Raw genomic sequence first — 13,869 nt, 5'->3', positions numbered from 1 at the left:
TATAAAATATATAGAAATATATAATGTATATAAAATATATAAATATATAAAAATATATAGAAATATAGAAAGATATACATTAAATAAAATATATTTCTGTATTTCTATATATTTTTGTATATAGAAATATAGAAATTTATAAAATATTTTAAAATATATAAAAATATATAGAAATATAGAAATATATAAAATATTTTAATATATAAAATATACATACATATATATACTTATACACATATACACATATATACATATACACATATATACATATACACATATATACATATACACATATATACATATACACATATATACATATACATATATATATACATACATATCTATATATATATATAGATATAGATATGAGCTCATTTTGAGGTGCAGGCCCTGTATGTTTGGCACACATTGGTCCATAGAGTTTTCATATGAGTGCCAGGACAGAAGAGCTTTGTGGCCTCGAATGCCCTGCCTGGTTTTCCCTTCTCCAGGAGCAAAGTGGAGGTAGCAGCGAGTTTTCCACTTGGACCCGGGGCCCGTCTGAGCGCTGGGCCAACGCTGTGCTCAGTAAATCCCCGTGCCAGGAGCTCCTGGGTAACTGGGCATGAAGGGAATCAGCAGTTGGGACTCGCAGCCGGAGTGTTTGCAATGTGCCTGCAGCTCCCGTGCTGGGGAACTCACAAGGAAAAGGGATCCCGGGCATCCAACAGCCTGGATTTGGGAGGAGGTGGTGTGTGGCACAGGCTGAGTCCCTGCAGCAGCGCTGGCTGTGCCAGGAGGGCTGGCATGCTTGGTTTGGGTCGTGTCTTGCTGTGTCTCTGCCACCCCGGAGTCACAGCCACGAGGCTCCCAAGGAGCTTCGTTTCCATCGGTTTGGCTCCTGCTCCTGGTGGCAATTCCAGCCCAAAGGATGCAGTGCCCTGTTCATCCTCCTGGGCTGCAGGAATGGGGGGGAGTGGTGATGTGAGCATTAAATTCTGTACTCAGAGGGTGCTGAGGCCCTGGCACAGGTTGCCCAGAGAAGCTGTGGCTGCCCCATCCCTGGAAGTGTCCAAGGCCAGGTTGGAGCAACCTGGGCTGGTGGAAGGTGCCCATGGCAGGTGAAGACATGATCTTTAAGGTCCCTTCCAACCCAAACCTTTCTGTGATTTTATGAATAAACAAGGGGCACAGGGATGTCTAAAATCCCCACAAGTCTTTGCTAAGGGAATGTGTATGTAAGCCTTGGATCCATCAGTTCAGAGCTTTAGGATAATTCCTCTTAGTTGTGCATGACATGCACTGTCCACCTGCTTTCTGTGGCTCGGGTTCAATAAACACCTGATAGTTTCAGTTTTTGGCACAGCCAAGAGAAGTGTCTGAGAGACGGTCCAGAGGAGATAATATTCCAATTTAACTACCTCTTAGGAAAGTCCCACTGTTAGGGACTTTCCTGACCATAGGAAAGCTTTGGGATATGAAGTGGAAAAGTCTTTTGGTGGGTGCATTTGGGTTTAATTAGCTGGCTGTGGCTGCTTCTCCAAATCCACACAAAACTTTCTCTGGGCGTTTCCAAAACCTCTTCAAACTCTCTATGCTAGAAATACAGCAGGGCTTGGTTTTCCCATGTAGTTTTGGGATTTTCCTTTCACGATTTTGAATGAAATCAGGATGACTGGGGATGTGTGACCAAGGAAACTATTTTTTAAAGAAATTACATCACTGGGTTGCACTTTGGAGCAAAGGACCCGCAGTGGTTCTGAAACACATTAGTGTGAACATATTCCCACTGTGCACTGTCAAAACTTGCAGTCTAAATTGGGTCTATATTCTAAAGGTCTGGACCATTTGGAATTCAGGGATTTGATGTCTTCCATGGTTTTGTCGTGTTCAAATCAGGACCCACAGCCCTGTGAAGTCTGGGGTTATTCAGACACTGAGGTCGTGACTGAGTTTTAACCTATTTTAAAATTTAGAGCTATATTCATTATCTTAGGGGGTAATGTCCCATCCAGTTGGGATTGTGATTAGACAGTATTATGGCTTTCCTTATTTCCCTCTGATTCCCACACTTGGTGTTTCTCTGAAGGCTGTGACGGGGCAGAGACTTCCCCTACAAAAAGGCCCCATTTCTGGTCCTATTGTGGAGGAGGATTGAGACGTGAGAGCTCAGCATAACCCCCTGGAAAAACTTGGAAAGCTTGAAATGTAATGAAAAGCTTTAAAAATAACACATGCAATTTTGCAGAACTGCTTTCCCTCGGCGGCCCCCGTGAGTTTGGGGAGGAGGGGGGGGGGTCTGAAGGCTCGGGCACAGCAATGGTGTAAATTGCAAATTGAAGTGCCAAAACCAGTCTGGCCTGTGCAGGTCACTGGAGTAGACACAGCTCTTGCCTGAAAGCATTTGTAATCTAAAACCCTGTGCTATTCCCATTGGAGGTAATGACAAAACTCCATGTGATTGCAAACGGAACAGGATTAGACCTTAACTAAATAAAAGGACCTTTTTTTTCCCTCCTTTTTTTTTTTCCCCCCTTTTTCTTTTTTTTTTGTGGTCACCAGATACTCGTTACCCACGACACATTCAAACAGCTTTTGTTCAGGGACCTTAACAACCGAATTTAGTCTGGAATAAAACTTCTTTCCTCACTTTAAGGCAGGTTTGGAAAGACAAGATTTGAAAAGAGAATTCCCATCTGTTATTGAAGCATTTAATCATTCTTTAAAAGCCAGCACAGTTTTATTTTCTCTGGGGAGCGAGCAGCATTAGCTGAGGCATAAAGCAAACTACACCAAGTGTAGAAAAAACTCACCCTGATGTCCTGTTTGACAAACTGACCTGCGGGTCACAACCTGAGTTTATTGATCTGTGGGGCCTTGTCTGGGTGTCGGGCATGTTTTCTGGACTTTGGTTTCAGCTGCATTCCTGACTTCTGAAAGAGTAGGGGGTGTGGATTTCTACTAGGAGTAACCACTGGGAAGGAAGTAATGTTCATTAAGTGTGCAGGCAGTGCAGGACTAAGCATGCTCAGGGAAAAAGCTTTTTCTCCTTTGCCTGACAAGCCCCAGGTTTGAACTCATTCCAGAATGCCGGATTTACTTTTCTTGGGGAAGAAACAGTACCTGCCTGGGCTGCATTTTTTTCCTTCCCTCCTCAGAAGACTGGAAACAATATTCTTTTGATGCCGGGTGCGCTCCCAGTAACGTGCCTGCCTGCAAGTGGGAATCTTGCCCTGGAGAAGGAGACAAACTTTGGTACCTGTGAAATGAAGACTCCTTAGGTCAGTAAGAGGCTCAGAGGGACTTTGCGAGCAGCTCTTGGCTTTTTAACCACAGCTTTTGTCCCTGCTCTCCTCTCTCCCTTCCCATCCTCAGCCAGGGCTGAACTTTTCCCCCAAAAGTTTAGCAGCTTTCTGGTTGTTCCTTCTCTGTGCTAAGGTAAAACTTGGTTTAAGTGAAACCAACCTGAGATTGCTCAGCTTAAAAACCTGAGTTGCTGGGAGCGTGGAGGTTTATTTTCTTTACTTTTTCCCTCTTCTTTTGCTTTTCTTTCTCCTTTTTTTAGTGGTTCCTATAAATGCAAGCCTGTGCTTCCAGCGTGTGTTTTAAAAGCCTGTTCCCCCTTCTCTCCCCGCCCTCTCCCTTAGAGCTGAAAATGAGACTCGTTCTTGAATAATAAACTGTATGTTATCAAGCAAATCTTGTGGCTTGTTCATGTGATCGTTTCCAGCCCCACCATCGATGGGGTTTTTTTTGCCTTTTAATACTTTTCCAGTCCTTTCTGGAAAATGAATTGCAAAACTCTGAGCAGAGAGGTGAGAGAAAGCAATTTTGCTTGATAACTAAATTTTACTTGATGGCTAAATTTTTCAGCTTTTAAATTTTTAAGTGATCTCTGCTTTGGGGGTTTAAAAGCATATTTAGAACTCCTGTCTCTCGAGGATTCAAAATATTCCCAACCTTGAAGTGGGGAAGGAAAATAATTCCTTTTTATTTTTTTTTTTGAGACTTTGTGCTGCCTAATGGAGATTTTTCTGAACACAGGCCAAATGGTCAAGAAACAAAATGCCCACTGAATAAGAAGTGAAATGGACTCAAATAATTAGAAACTGCCTGTAGTTAATGATTGTTTGAAGTAGGTCAGAAACATTTGGCAGCTTCTGGTGTTAAATTTTGTCCTCTGCTATACTTTGGAATGGTCATATTGTTTGTCAGAAGTTAGGACTGAAGTTTGTGTATGCAAGGAGTAGGTACAGCCTCTGATATTTGAATTCTATGAACTTTAGAAACCGGAGATAATTGAAGAAATAACTTTGATATGTGCCAATTTAAAATCCTGTTGTGTAACAGCTTTATATTTATATTTATTATTTGGTTCTTGTGAGCTGGAAGTTGACAAAGGATCTCAGGAGGAAAAAAGGGGGTAGCAGGTTAGTCCTGATTCATACTCAGAGGGTTAGAAGTGCAGAATATCTTTGCAAACTCCACCAGTGGTGCTGCTGCTCAGCCCTCTCAGCTGGAAACTGTGCAGAAAACCCCCTCAACTCCTCTTCTGTGCCAAGGAGCACAGAGAAGGGAGTGGGTTTTGTGGGATCCCACTGGGATTACCTGCCCTGTGTCCGTGGAGGGACAGGGAGCAGCCAGGCCAAGCAGAAGGAATCCGCAAATACCCAAAGCTGGAGCTCTCTGATCTTTCCCTACATTCATCCCCCAAGATCCAAGGAAGCTTTTGGTGGGGGCAGGCTGGGAAATACCTTTGTGTCTTTCCTCCTCTTTGATTTAGGGACCTGGTGGGGGTTGTGGTGCTGGAGAGGGACACGGTGTGGCCACAGGGGTCTGTCCCCTCTGTGCCTCCCACACCTCCATTTCCTCGGCTGGGAAACAGGGAGGCTCCTTTGTGAGGTACTTTGCGTATTTAGGGAAGAAAAAAAATGCCTTGTGCTTACAGAGAAGTGATAAATCCAGGCTGGAAAACTGCACATCCTCATTTGAGTTTTGAACATTAACTTTTGGAGGTTCCCCAGGTCCCCTCAGGGGATTTCTCCTTGATCCAATGGCAGTGGAAAAGCAAAGTATTGTCCTTACCCAGGCACAAACAACGTGGCCTCTCCCATTGTTCATTTTCAGGTATCCATGTTGGAGGAATCCAGCTCTGTACAAACCCACCTCACGTGCAAAATAATAATCAGGGGCAGGAAATGTTTTGGGATTGTTCCATTTCCCCTCCTAAGGGTTGAGATTTCACAATTTACAGGCTTGCAGAGGTTAGAAGTGGAAAACAGCTCTTAGTCCATGGAGCCCAGACTGTACCCACCCTACCTGTGATGTACAATTGTCATGTCCACTAAATAAATATCCCCCAGATTTTGGCCCATAAACTATTTAGCCTCATGTTCATCTTTATTTTCACCCTTTTATGTTTTTATATAATCCTCATATCTATATATTTATCTCTATATAGATATCTTCCTTCACCTTCCCAGGTATTCCCAAGGCAAGTCTATTCCTGTTCCGTGGTTGGATTTAAATCCTTCTGTATTTTTTAAAACAAGAGAGGGGAATTCCATAGTTCCTGGAAAGGCCCAGGTCTTTCTAAGGTTTCATTTACCTCCAGAGTGGAGCAAGCCATGGCAAATGTGTGGAGCCTTGTTTTCTCTCTTTCATTTGTGTGCTGAATCCTGTTTTTTTGACCAGTTTAAATGGGGGAAAAACTTAAAATGTGTGTCTCCTGAGCTCCACGTGTGATTTTGCTCTTTGAAATGGACATCTGGGTTCTCAAACCGGCCCTAATCCATAGGCAGGGGTGAAATTGGGATGGAGGAAGCAGGAGGTGAGGAATGGGGTGGATCCCATCACCTGGAACCACCTTTGCTGTGAGGCTGTTCCTGCCCTGGGATGTGCAGAGCAGGAGCCCAAGGGGTTTTTGGAAGAGTTCATCCAGGCAGCTTCCTTGTTTCAGTGCTTTTACACATCCTTTCTTTTTTGGAGATGGTGATTGCTCAGAGCCTTTGGAATATCAGGATGCCAAGACCCATCTGAAACACCCCAGCTAATTCCCTGGGAAAAGGAAGCCAGCTGGTCCAGCCCCCACATGGGTTTATCTCTGATGGGTCATTCTTGACCTACAGATGCTAAATGTGATCTGTGCAGATAAAGTCCCCTTGTGATTGTTGGAATGTCCTCCAAAAGTGGGCAGGGAAGTGTAAAACAAGCAGGGGATGATTTATTTTGGAGAGAGCTGAGCTGGATGACATTGAATGCACTGATGTCAGAATGCCCAACTGGATTTTTTCATGTCTGGCACACAGAAGTGCAAGGCAAAAACTGATAATGGGACCTCAGGCTGTATTTTAGGGCATCACAGGCAGCACTGTGCATTATCACCCTGGGCTTTTGTCCTTGGGAAGAGCCAAGGAACAGCAGGGCAAGTCACTGCAGGCTGTTCTGTCTAATGTTTGACCAGGATCAGGTGCCTCAAAACACTCCTGGGAAACATCTTGGATGTGTCTCTCTGCCCGTTTTCCCTGTCCCCAAGACTAGTATGTGGAATTAGTTGCAGGGAATGAGCCATGCAGGAGCTGGAAGCCTGTGGTCTGCCTGAAATCATCTTTACAAGTTCATGGTAAAACACTTTCCCTCGAGGTGCTGACTTTACCCTAATTTTTCCCTAAAGGCAGAGAGTTGCTGCAGGTGTTGCTGCATCATTTGAGACGTGGGACAGTGATTGTAAGCAAAAGACAACCCTCTAGTGCAGCACTGGTATTAATGGTGAATTAATTTATTTTACAGGTAGCAGAGGAAATGAAAGCAATTCTATTTACCATATTGCTCACAGACTCCACAAATGTAAGTACAAATACAGTTATTTTGCCATAGGTGGAAGTGTGAGTCTAATGATCAAAGCACAATACAGATATGAATGTTGTGTGGGTTTTAAAACAAACAAACAAACAAGGAGGTCAGAGGAAAGGTACTTATTTGACATTTTCTTGCTGGCTTTGCAGAAAATCAGGGTTCATTTGGATTTAGATCCTGCTGCTTTTGGGCCAGAGTTGTCTCTGGAGAAGTCTGGGAGGGACAGAAGAGGAGAAAAGCTTTTAGCTCTGTCTGTTGAGAAACCTCCTGGGTAGCAATTTCAAAAACTCCTGCGGGACTGAGAAGTCTAACTCCTATTTTTAGAAGTATTGAGGGAGCTTAAATCAGGCTTTAAAGCTTTCAGGAACCTGGAAACGCAGGTAGGAACCCTGTGGGATCTGTGAAGTGTCTGCACAGGTTATGTGCCTCACTTTGAGAGTTAATACTTAACTTACCAGAGGGACATTTAGTAAAAACCACTCGACTCCTGCATGAATCTTCATATATCCATATCCTTATAAATCTTATATCTCCTCCTTTCAGAGGAACTGGGATTCATAAATGCTAAAACCCGAGTTTAAGGTTCTCAATGGATGTAAGTGATTTTTTGAATATATTATTCACTGCATTTAAAATCACAAGTGAGAGTAATGAAAGCAACACACACACGAATGGCTGTTGGTGCCTCCTGGACTTGTTTCTGAGTTCATTGAAGTTCAGGGGATTTTTTTTTTATTTTATTTGAGGCAGCCACTTGAGAGGCTGCAAAATTCAAGCTGAAGTTTGGTGCAGGTTCTGCTTGCTGGAAAAAGTTTTTAGAGTTGCAGCCTGGGCCAGAGTTCAGCCTCTGGATCTCCTTCCCGGGCAGGGATGCAAAGGGACAGAATTTTCTGCCTCGATATGCAAATTCCCCATAGAAATGGGGCTTTTCTGAGTCGCCTCTTGGGGTTCAGGTGGTTGAAAAAATGAGCTTTGTGTTCCCAAGGCAGCAGGGACTGGGGTTTCTCCAAAGTGCCTTTGTCTGGGGATATGCAAAGCCATCAATGCGTCATTCTTTCTGCTTCAGCTGTTAGAGACTCCCATCTTCTCTATTGATTTTACCCAGAATTCTTCCTGCCCTTGAAGGTGTGACCTGTACCTCAGGCTAATTTATTTCTGTCATGGCTGCAGCATATTTTAGAGGGCAGAGGGGGTAGGAGAGAGAACAATGAATTCAACGTGGAATATAAATCCCAAGTCTGTAGCCTTCAGACATTCCAGTACATCCCCTGCTCCCTTCTCCCCTTTGGCATTCTGCACGGTCTTGGATTAAAAGGGGGGAAGGAAAAAAGAAAAAAAAAAAGGGGGCAGGCATTTGTATAACTAATCAGGTGAGCCATTCTGGGTAATCCCTTTGGTCACACATCCTGCCATGTATATTAAAATTTGCTGGGCTTCCAAACCGTTTCCAATGACGTCCCAGTTTGTGAGCCCAGCTGCAAAGTCTCACCTTGATGGCCCAGAAGTGTCTCGGATCTGAGCACTGAAAGTTTGTGTTGTGGGATGTGGATGGACAAAGGCTTCAGATTTGTGCTGAGAACTCATTTTGGGCTGTGGCCGTGGGGAGTGCGATGGATTATTTTTCTTTTGTTTCATTTTATCTTTTGTTGAGTCACATATTCTTTCCTGCTCGGCTTTTACAGACTTAAATGTAAACTTAGGTGATGTTTAAGCACAGAAGTTTGAACTCCACAAAGCACCTGGCCCCTCTCATTATTCTGCTGAACTCAGTGGGGTTTGCTCTCATGACCTTTCCCTCCTGCCCCGGGATTTCCCTGGGGAAAAACATGTTGCTTCTACATTCCCCTGGAGAAACGGGGTGGCCTGGGCTGTGGAAAACTCTGTTGGCAAACTTTGTTGGACTGGTATGGTGTCCTTGGGATGCCTGGTGTTTTATGGATTCCTTCCTCCCACCTAGCCTGGGTTTTTGACCAAATTGGAGGCACAAAGCAGTGGCCCCTGGATCACCAATGGGATGATGGTGACGCTGGGGTTGGGGCTCGTTGAGTTCTGCAGCAGAGCAGAGGCAGCTTTAAGGAGTTCACAAAAAGCAAAGTCACTGCTTTCCTTGGAAATTTAGGGCTCGTTCTTCAGGACTGTTGACCCAGGAGTCCCTGGGCTGGGGTCACTGCTGTGGGTCAGGGCAGAGAGGCTGGGAAGGTCAGGCTTCAGAGGGATGCCCAGAGCTCTGGGCATGAAGTGTGAGACATTTCCAGGTGATTTGCTGGCAGCTGCTGCCACAGAAAGCACTAAATTAGCCTGGGATGACTGAGTTCAGTGAAACTTCAACCAGTCTGCCCTGAATTCAGAGTTTACAGTTAAATCTTGTTACTTGCCATGGGATTTGGGTTCTCAGTGGGTTTGTGTTGTGCAGCCATAAATGTTTGGTTTTCCTTCCCCCAAAGATTTTGTGCAGGGAATCACTCAGAGACATTTTTGTAGAAGGGAAAAGTAAAACAGAAGGTATCAATTCAGAGTAGAAATGAGACTAAAAATAAGGTTTATGATTTCTTCAAGGGGCAAAGAGATGTTGTACCATAGACAATTAAATGGTTTGTTGGTGTCTTTTCCCACCTTCACTTTCTTCACTGGGGCAAAGATATATAAATATATATTTGTATGTGACCTCCACCAAGATACTGGTTATTCTCAGGGAACAAAGCAGCCAGGGCTGGGCATTCAAGCATGTAGTCTCCTTGTATCTTGGCATCTTTGTGTTTATGGGTCTCACTCTTTTCACTTTGCCCCCAACAGCAATAAAGTCAAACAAGATCCGGTCTTTTCAGAGCATTGCCACTCTCCTAAAACAGAGGGAGGGAGGGAGGGAAAGGCAGTCCCAGCACAGAGAAGACCCTGTGCTTCTGTAAATTATTTCTTGGACCTCCAAGGAAAACCTGAAGGAGAGGGGGAGAAATTCCAACATTTGACTGATACCCGGTACCAGCTCCCCTCGAGATCCAGCACCTCACCTGGGATCCAATTTGTCTCTCTCTGATAACACCAGTCCTGGCTAGAACCCACCTCATGGGGTTTTTCTGGGAGCATATCACTGGAGAAGAGTTGCCCAAAATGTCTTTTCCCCAGTTTTTCCATGGGGGTCCCATGTTTAGTTGAAATGGGAAAATACTGAGTGGTTTATAACTCGGAGGGAAACCTGAAGCTCTTGGTGTTTGTTTCCTCCACTCTCCTGTCGCCACTACCAAAATATTTTTGTGCTTTAGGCATAAATTGATGTGAGTAGCTTGGTGACTCTTGTGTATCCCTGTATTTTTTTTTGTGTATCCCTGTGTATTTTGTGCAAGAAACTCAGGTTTTGGCAGAGCTCTTCAGCTCTCAGTGCAGAGGGTGTCGTGGGACAGCAGGAAGGTTCCTGCTCTGGGCACTTTGGCTCCTTCTGAGTCTCAGTTTCACTTTCACATTGTTATAACCTTTCATTTAATTTGCCTTTTTTTCCCTGCCATGTGGGACGGCACCCACTGGATGGGTTTGGAAATTCAGAAGGAAAAATACAACAATTAAAATTGCCCTCAAGTGCCTTCCTGAGGAGCTGCTGGGCTTAGGTTTGTTTTAGACCCCTCAGCATGTCTGAATCCAGTTCACATTTGCTCCATGTCCTGTTGCTGTCCTAGAAGTCTTAGAAAAAGTCCTAGAAAAAAAGGATTTTTCCTCCTTTGCTGTCTGTCCCACAGAGGTATCTGTGTGCTCACTTTTAACCCCAGAGGCAGCCACGTGTCAGTGATGGGAGAAACGAGTCCCAGGGCTGATGGCAGGAGCAGAGGGTTCCAGCACAGCAAAGAAATGCTGGAGATAAGATGCATAAGGTGTAGAGGGAGATTTTTTAGCAGTGAAAAGCATTCCAGTCATGCAGCTGAGAGGTTATTATTTAATATCTCACAAACCAAAAACACCTCTCGAGTTTTCTAGCGTGGAAAGGGAGAACCACCCAAAGCTGGGTCTGAGAAGGGATGGTTGCAAAATAATTTAATATGTGAGATGGCCTCTCGTGTGCTCCCCAGATGTCCAATCCCATATGTCTGTCCTGTTAGGCTGATTATGGAATACAGGCATTTATAGCTCAGAGCAAAGGGAGGATTGATTTCTTTCTAGAGTGGTGTGGATGTCGCTGTGTTCAAGATAATTAGACATTAGAACTGAACTGAAAGGGAGCATTATTGCACATGGAGATGTAAAGAACTGTGGGCTTGTCTACACTGGGATGGGCAGAAGTTAATTCATATTAAACTGGTGATGAATGGATAAAATGCATTAAACTGCACTGAGCCCCTTTGTGGTCACTCTTGTTCATGGTGGAAAGTGATTTTGTTTCAATTTGACTCGCTTCCAAACTAAATTTAGTGAAATCTAATTCAAGCCACTCTGATTGTGAAGTGAACCATCTAAACAGGGATTTAAATAGTGCTTGACTAACTTACCTCAAAAATTAACATTGTTTGATTATTCTGAGTGCTCTGGTGTAGACATTCTGTGCTTTGTCCACTTTTCATTTTATTATTTGCTCCTTGTAGTATTTGGATTTTTTGCCTTTAAGGCTGAGCTCCAAGACAATGTGCTAATTTCAGCTTTCATAAAATAAAAAAGGCATGATTTGTTGCACAGAACATCTTGGAGACTGTTAACCCCAAAGGTGTCAATGTGTAAATTCAAGTAATTTTAGACTAATTTTCAAGGTGCACTTTTGAAAGTTGGGGTTTCTTAATGCTGAAGATGATTCTGTATCCTGGGGGGAGTGATGGATATTGAATTTTAGTCGGTGTCATAACTGGAAATCTGATCTCTATAAAGTCCAGCTCAGGGCTTAGCACTGAATTATTCCATACAAAGAGGGAAAACAACTTGGCTGAGGGACATCCATGGGATGAAATTTGGTTGTGTGTGATTTTTGGACTTACAGAATCATGGAATGATTTGGGTTGGAAGGGACATCAAAGATCATCCCATTCCACCCTCTGCCATGGGCAGGGGCACCTTCCACTAGCCCAGGTTGCTCCAAGCCCTGTCCAACCTGGCCTTGGACACTTCCAGGGATGGACACAACCTGTCCAAGTCCGGCTGAATCTCCCAAAGATGAGCACACGCAGGGAATTCAGGTCAGTGTGTTTGGAAGCTCAGCCTAAATGTAAAAATCTGGGTCAGACTATGTGGCTGAATGTGAAAACAAGCTCAGTTCCACTCTGAGTGCAGGTCTGGGGCTGCAGAAAGCAGCTGAGATGGAGCCATGAACACTCACCCTGACCTTTGAGGCCCCTTGAACCCAATTCACAGGTGACAGCACAGACTGAAGGCACCCAGGACGTGGTGATGAGAGTTCCTTGGTTCCTTAAACCATAGAAATGTGTAAACCTATGTGACTGACACCTAAAATTTTGCTATTAGTCTGTTTAGAAGTGGAAGTATTTGACAGATGTGTGTTGGGTGGAGGCATAATAATTTTATATAGGTTGGGACCAAAGAAAACAGGAGCCTGTTGGGTTTCATTTCCACTTGTGTTGCTGGATTCCTCTGTAAGCTGGAGGGGCAAGTAATTTAAGAGCTCTGTGTGTCTCAGTTTCTTCACCTGTCAGTTGGGGGAATTACTTCACAGGGGACTGGTAGTATCATTATAATGATACTTGCAATGAGCTTTCATATGCTGGGTAGAAGAGTGGGAGCGTTAACATGTACAAGAGAAAAAGAAAAAAGTAGGTTAGCCTGTCTGAGCTTGTCATGCTTCTCCTGTGTCAGCAAACTCAGGGAGACAAGAGAAAGGAGAGGAAGAGAGATCAAAAGAATACATTAAATTAAAAAGTAAACACAGAAAGTTAAACTTGAAGCAGCGAGGAAGGAGTTGCACGGGGCCTGTTCTGGGCTTGGCTGCATTAACCTCCCTTCTCCATCTGGGGCCAGGATCTTTGTCATCAACAACCCACCTCCAAAAATCACCAGGCAGCTCCTGTGGCCTCCCTTTAGGGACTCCCTAAAGCACAGGCTGCACCTGGAGCTCCTAATGCTGGACTTCAACGCTGAGCTTGAGCTAACACAAGGCTGACGTTGGACTGTACGTGTTCTCCCTTCTCCCACAGACACCAGAGAGTTAATTCACCTCTCTGTGCCTGCAGTGGTGCTCCTCCAAAGGCTGCTGCAGCCACACAAAGCAGCAGTGCTGGCAAACAACTTTCAGAGTCTGCTTTTCTCCCCTCCTCCTCTGTTGGGGTTGGAGCAAGAGGTGTCTGTGCAGGACAGTTGTTTCCCCTGGGCTTTGTCAGCACCTCTGCCCCGGGCTGAGCTGGCTGCACCACTGCTCCCTCAGCTGCCAGGGCAAGGAGACACCTCTGCCCAAATGTTTCAGCTCCCTCAGCTGCCAGGGCAAAGAGACACCTCTGCCCAAATGTTTCAGCTCCCTCAGCTGCCAGGGCAAAGAGACACCTCTGCCCAAGTGTTTCAGACCATGTTGGACAAGGCTTGGAGCGACCTGCTCCAGGGAAAAGTGTCCCTGCCCATGGCAATCAGAACTAAAAGATCTTTAATGTCCCTCCCAACCCAAACCCTCCTGTGATTCTGTGACCAGACGCAGTTTGGAGCTGTTGGTTGTGTTCTGTTGAGTTTAATCTGTTCTGTCTGTTCGTGAAATAGGCCAAGGAATCTTTATATGCACATCTATAATATGGTAAGTTTTCCATATAAAATAGGCTGAGACGAACAAAAAGCACATGGGGGGAAAATTCCTGACAGTCAATATCTGAAGGGTTGGTTATATTTTTACAGAATTATAGGTCAAACACTAGGCTGCCAAAAGCAATCATACCAGCTGTAATCTTCTTTAACTGTATCCAGTCAGAAAAGATGAAAAATTGTTTTTCTGCCTTTGAAGAATGGAAATATCTTTTCCCCTATCCACTCTGACCTGTTTTACTGTAACAGATTCTGGATCCACTCAGCTAAATCATCATAAGCAGGGTGCGATGGAAACAAATTGCACCACAAAGCTTATCCTAAAAC

The 13,869-nt window shown here is 44.4% G+C and overlaps 1 long non-coding RNA gene across 1 annotated transcript in view; it reads left to right on the top strand.

The window, feature by feature from the left end:
- The first annotated feature begins 2,990 nt into the window (after window positions 1-2,990).
- LOC113953016 overlaps window positions 2,991-13,869 on the top strand; it is a 35,764-nt gene continuing 24,885 nt past the window's right edge. Inside the window, exons 1-2 of the long non-coding RNA XR_003529720.1 lie at window positions 2,991-3,260; window positions 6,769-6,825. This is a non-coding gene — a long non-coding RNA (uncharacterized LOC113953016). The remainder of the gene's footprint in view (window positions 3,261-6,768; window positions 6,826-13,869) is intronic.

This window comes from Corapipo altera, unplaced genomic scaffold (assembly GCF_003945725.1).
Source record: "Corapipo altera isolate COAL_440 unplaced genomic scaffold, ASM394572v1 71, whole genome shotgun sequence".
Classification (NCBI taxonomy): Eukaryota; Metazoa; Chordata; class Aves; order Passeriformes; family Pipridae; genus Corapipo; species Corapipo altera.
This window is presented reverse-complemented; position numbering and strand designations above follow the sequence as displayed.